Raw genomic sequence first — 5,817 nt, 5'->3', positions numbered from 1 at the left:
GATGGTGTTCTTCAGCTTGCAAGCCTCCCCCTTTTTCCTCCAAACATAACGATTTCTAAACACTCCTGCAAGGCTTGGTTAATCTTGAGATAACGTCCTAGCCAAGTGTAAAGCCACTAATGGTGTGATTTATTAGATGCTCATATGAGCTTTTTTGTATACATCTAAATATGTGCACATTGTGTATGATTGAATGTATGGCACAGAGTGCCCATGCAGCCACTTGCCAATAGAGGACCACAATGGAAACAAGTCTGACTTTTTTTCTGTGTGTGCGTATGTGTGCCAATCCCAGCACATCAAGAGGATTGAGAACTGCCTGTTTTCCACCTCTGCCATCTTTCACCACAGCCTTACCACTCATATGGAAATACATAGAAAACAATACAAATCCTACTAAAAGTTTTAGGCTTTCAAAGAAACTCTGTTGAATGGACCTGTACCATATCTAATAGTCTTTAGAAAGGGTATCAGAAGGAAAGCTGAGGTAACTACCTGAATTCTATGTGCTCTGCATGACACACCCTCACGCATGCAAGCACGCACACACGCACACACACACACACATACGCACTCGCACACACACAGTAGATGAAGTGAATCGTTGTCTGGGTTATCTGCTAGCATGTCTGGTCTGTTGGCATGAAGACCTGCTGGCCTGGAATATGTGATGAATGACACCAGTTCAGTCTCGTTTAAGGATAATGATGAGCCTAATGACATCGGAGCAGCACATTAACAACAACAAGGCTGGGATTCAATCCACTGGACAGCCGACTATATGCACCTTTTAAATGTAATTTACGCTTGAACCGAAATTCCCTGTGTTTACTATGAATACAATCTCCACAAATGCTGCGAAATGTACCTTTGAAAGGCAATTGTCTGCATTGTGTGAACTGCTCTATAACGCACTTGATTTCCGGCTAAACTTATTGTAGCATCAGATTGTATTTATTTTATTTCAGCAATTATCACAGTTAAAGTCAGGGCTCCCTGTTGTTTCATTAACCTGAGAACTCATCAAACAGCATATTCAATCATCGCTAAGGCTGTTGCCTATTGACTCTGTTCCGACCCCATTGTTGGAGGCAGCTCTGTGCAGCTTCAGTGGGTTGATTCGCTGTTTGGAGAGGATTTAGAGCTGTCATATGCGTGTCACACGCCTGGCGCTGTGCAGAGCATGGCAGTGAGGGCGGAGAGGGGGCCGGGATTAGAGAGGAGACGAAGTGAAGATTCCTGCAGGGGAGGGTCGTGCATTCCGGTTTCCACACCACACGTCACCCTCACCATGGTGGAAAGGTTTCAGGGTGGGAGAGAGAGTCGTAGGTTGCATCCCAAATGGCATCAGGAACTAGATTCCATTTTTTTTCTTGAGAGGATGGTCAGGGAGCCGGGACATAAATATTTGTAAACAATTTGTAAACTGCAAATTGACCACAAGAAGCCCAAACAGATATAATATTGGACTAAACTATAATCATTTCATACCTTACTTACATTTGTCTACGATCACGTGTCTCTCTATTATATGTGGGAATACTTGGGAACAGATTTCCAAAATGATGGGTACTGGTCATAATGTAAGTAGTGCACTAAATAGGGACACACCACATGTCCTGGTTTTATCTGGCACAGGTTGTCTTTTTGGATTGCCTCACTCTGAGGGACAAAACAATGCCCACCTTACTTACCTTAGTCATTCCATATCGTTTCTCTTTACATATACAACAGCCAGAAACAATAAGCAGTGAATTTTCCATTTCTTTGCACAAAAGAAAAGACACAGAGCATAATGTAGGTTGGTTATTACACTGCTGTTGTCCTACTTTTCAAGTGTTGCAGTGCATTACAGTATCTCCTCTTTCTTGCTGCACAGCGTATGTGTGTGGAGAGCTCCAGCTAAAATGGAACATGTATTACAAAGCGCGACCACTTGACTGACTAAGCTCGCTGTCATCGTCTGAGAGAGTCCAGGGGCTTGTAACAACAGACAGCCAGGTATAACCCAGCCTCACTTTACCAGGGTGTTCCAGTGAGTGTCAGCTGGAGAACCATCTGAAATGGCTGTGTGTGTCAACACCTCCAACTAGACTCACTGTTAGACTCACTCCGGATCAGAGAGGTACAGCAGTGTTGGTACATGCATGCACGGTTTTATCCCGTCATCACCCTGTTATGTACTACAGCACTGGTAGTGTGTCAGTGATCTGCGGAACATACACTGATATGGTTGATGTTGCTTTCAGTTGTCTTAGAGGTGGGAACATTTGGGATCACTTTGGCAGGTAGCTTTGTGAAGCTGTGAATCATGGAATTGACTCAGAGACGTATTGTGTAGAATACTTTCTTGCACTGCTCATTGTCATTACTGACATTAAGAGAGAGAGAGAGATGATAACTCAATGGTATCTTGAATATAATACTTTCTTGCACTACTCCTTCAAAGCTTAGAGATGATCTAATGTTAAATTAAAGCTGAAAAAAAATATATACTGTTGAAGTAATATGGCTAACGGCTCCTCTGCCTCACCTACAGCCCATTCTGGTGGAAAGCTGCTATAGACCACCAAGTGCTAAAAGTCAGTATCTGGATAATATGTGTAAAATGCTTGATAATGTATGTGATATCAACAGAGAAGTATATTTTCTGGGTGATTTAAATATTTACTGTCTATCATCAAGCTGCCCACTCAGGAAAAAACTTCAAACTGTAACCAGTGCCTGCAACCTGGATCAGGTTGTCAGTCAACCTACCAGGGTAGTTACAAACAGCACAGGAATTAAATCATCAACATGTATTGATCACGTCTTTACTAACTCTGCAGATATTTACTTTAAAGCAGTATCCAAATCCATAGGATGTAGTGATCACAATATAATAGCCATGCCTAGGAAAACCACATTTCCAAAGGCTGGGCCTAATATGGTGTATAATAGGTCATACAAGATGTTTTGTGGTGATTCATATGTTGATGATGTAAAGAATATTTGCTGGTCTATGGTGTGGAATGAGGAGCAACCAGATACCACGCTTGACACATTTATGAAGCTACTTATTCCAGTTACTAATAAACATGCACCCATTAAGAAAATGACTGTAAAAACTGTTGAATCCCCTTAGATTGATGAGGAATTGAAAAATTGTATGGTTGAGAGGGATGAGGCAAAAGGCAATGCAATTACGTCTGAAATCATGTGACTAAACTAAATAATAAGAAAAAGAAACTACACTATGAAACAAAGATACATTATATAAAGAATGATAGTAAAAAGCTTTGGGGCACCTTAATGTCCTGTCCATCAAATTCATTGAATCAAATGGCTTATTCATCACAAAGCCCACTGATATTGCCAACTACTTTAATGACTTTTTCATTGGCAAGATAAGCAAACTTAAGGATGACATGCCAGCAACAAACACTGACACTACATATCCAAGTATATCAGACCAAACTATTAAAGACAAGAATTGTACTTTTGAATTCTGTAAAGTCAGTGTGGAAGAGGTGAAAAGATTATTGTTGTCTATCAACAATGACAAGCCACCGGGGTCTGACAATCTGGATAGAAAATTACTGAGGATAATAGCAGACAATATTACCACTCCTATTTGCCACATCTTCAATTTAAGCCTACTAGAGAGCATGTGCCCTCAGGCCTGGAAGGAAGCTGAAGTCATTCTGCTACCCAAGAATAGTAACGCCTCCTTCACTGGCTCAAATAGCCGACCAATCAGCCTGTTACCAATCCTTAGTAAACTTCTGGAAAAAAATTGTGTTTAACCGGATACAATGGTATTTCACAGTAAACAAATTGGCACAGAATTTCAGCATGCTTATAAAATCAAATCAAATCAAATCAAATTTTATTTGTCACATACACATGGTTAGCAGATGTTAATGCGAGTGTAGCGAAATGCTTGTGCTTCTAGTTCCGACAATGCAGTAATAACGAGCAAGTAATCTAACTAACAATTCCAAAAAAAAACTACTGTCTTATACACAGTGTAAGGGGATAAAGAATATGTACATAAGGATATATGAATGAGTGATGGTACAGAGCAGCATAGGCAAGATACAGTAGATGATATCGAGTACAGTATATACATATGAGATAAGTATGTAAACCAAGTGGCATAGTTAAAGTGGCTAGTGATACATGTATTACATAAGGATGCAGTCGATGATATAGAGTACAGTATCAACGTATGCATATGAGATGAACAATGTAGGTAAGTAACATTATATAAGGTAGCATTGTTTAAAGTGGCTAGTGATATATTTACATAATTTCCCATCAATTCCCATGATTAAAGTGGCTGGAGTAGAGTCAGTGTCATTGACAGTGTGTTGGCAGTAGCCACTCAATGTTAGTGGTGGCTGTTTAACAGTCTGATGGCCTTGAGATAGAAGCTGTTTTTCAGTCTCTCGGTCCCAGCTTTGATGCACCTGTACTGACCTCGCCTTCTGATGACAGCGGGGTGAACAGGCAGTGGCTCGGTGGTTGATGTCCTTGATGATCTTTATGGCCTTCCTGTAGCATCGGGTGGTGTAGGGTGTCCTGGAGGGCAGGTAGTTTGCCCCCGGTGATGCGTTGTGCAGACCTCACTACCCTCTGGAGAGCCTTACGGTTGAGGGCGGTGCAGTTGCCATACCAGGCGGTGATACAGCCCGCCAGGATGCTCTCGATTGTGCATCTGTAGAAGTTTGTGAGTGCTTTTGGTGACAAGCCGAATTTCTTCAGCCTCCTGAGGTTGAAGAGGCGCTGCTGCGCCTTCCTCACGATGCTGTCTGTGTGAGTGGACCAATTCAGTTTGTCTGTGATGTGTATGCCGAGGAACTTAAAACTTGCTACCCTCTCCACTACTGTTCCATCGATGTGGATGGGGGTGTTCCCTCTGCTGTTTCCTGAAGTCCACAATCATCTCCTTAGTTTTGTTGACGTTGAGTGTGAGGTTATTTTCCTGACACCACACTCCGAGGGCCCTCACCTCCTCCCTGTAGGCCGTCTCGTCGTTGTTGGTAATCAAGCCTACCACTGTTGTGTCGTCCGCAAACTTGATGATTGAGTTGAGGCGTGCATGGCCACGCAGTCGTGGGTGAACAGGGAGTACAGGAGGGGGCTCAGAACGCACCCTTGTGGGGCCCCAGTGTTGAGGATCAGCGGGGAGGAGATGTTGTTGCCTACCCTCACCACCTGGGGGCGGCCCGTCAGGAAGTCCAGTACCCAGTTGCACAGGGCGGGGTCGAGACCCAGGGTCTCGAGCTTGATGACGAGCTTGAGGGTACTATGGTGTTGAATGCCGAGCTGTAGTCGATGAACAGCATTCTCACATAGGTATTCCTCTTGTCCAGATGGGTTAGGCAGTGTGCAGTGTGGTTGAGATTGCATCGTCTGTGGACCTATTTGGGCGGTAAGCAAATTGAGTGGGTCAAGGGTGTCAGGTAGGGTGGAGGTGATATGGTCCTTGACTAGTCTCTCAAAGCACTTCATGATGACGGATGTGAGTGCTACGGGCGGTAGTCGTTTAGCTCAGTTACCTTAGCTTTCTTGGGAACAGGAACAATGGTGGCCCTCTTGAAGCATGTGGGAACAGCAGACTGGTATAGGGATTGGTTGAATATGTCCGTAAACACACCGGCCAGCTGGTCTGCGCATGCTCTGAGGGCGCGGCTGGGGATGCCGTCTGGGCCTGCAGCCTTGCGAGGGTTAACACGTTTAAATGTCTTACTCACTTCGCTGCAGTGAAGGAGAGACCGCATGATTCCGTTGCAGGCCGTGTCAGTGGCACTGTATTGTCCTCAAAGCGGGAGG

General features: G+C 43.7%; 1 protein-coding gene across 1 annotated transcript in view; it reads left to right on the top strand.

The window, feature by feature from the left end:
- The window catches only part of ikbkb (inhibitor of nuclear factor kappa B kinase subunit beta), a gene marked incomplete in the record, with an annotated part of 139,821 nt that overhangs the window by 18,234 nt on the left and 115,770 nt on the right, over window positions 1-5,817 (top strand).

Source organism: Oncorhynchus tshawytscha, linkage group LG12, assembly GCF_018296145.1.
Source record: "Oncorhynchus tshawytscha isolate Ot180627B linkage group LG12, Otsh_v2.0, whole genome shotgun sequence".
Classification (NCBI taxonomy): domain Eukaryota; kingdom Metazoa; phylum Chordata; class Actinopteri; order Salmoniformes; family Salmonidae; genus Oncorhynchus; species Oncorhynchus tshawytscha.
This window is presented reverse-complemented; position numbering and strand designations above follow the sequence as displayed.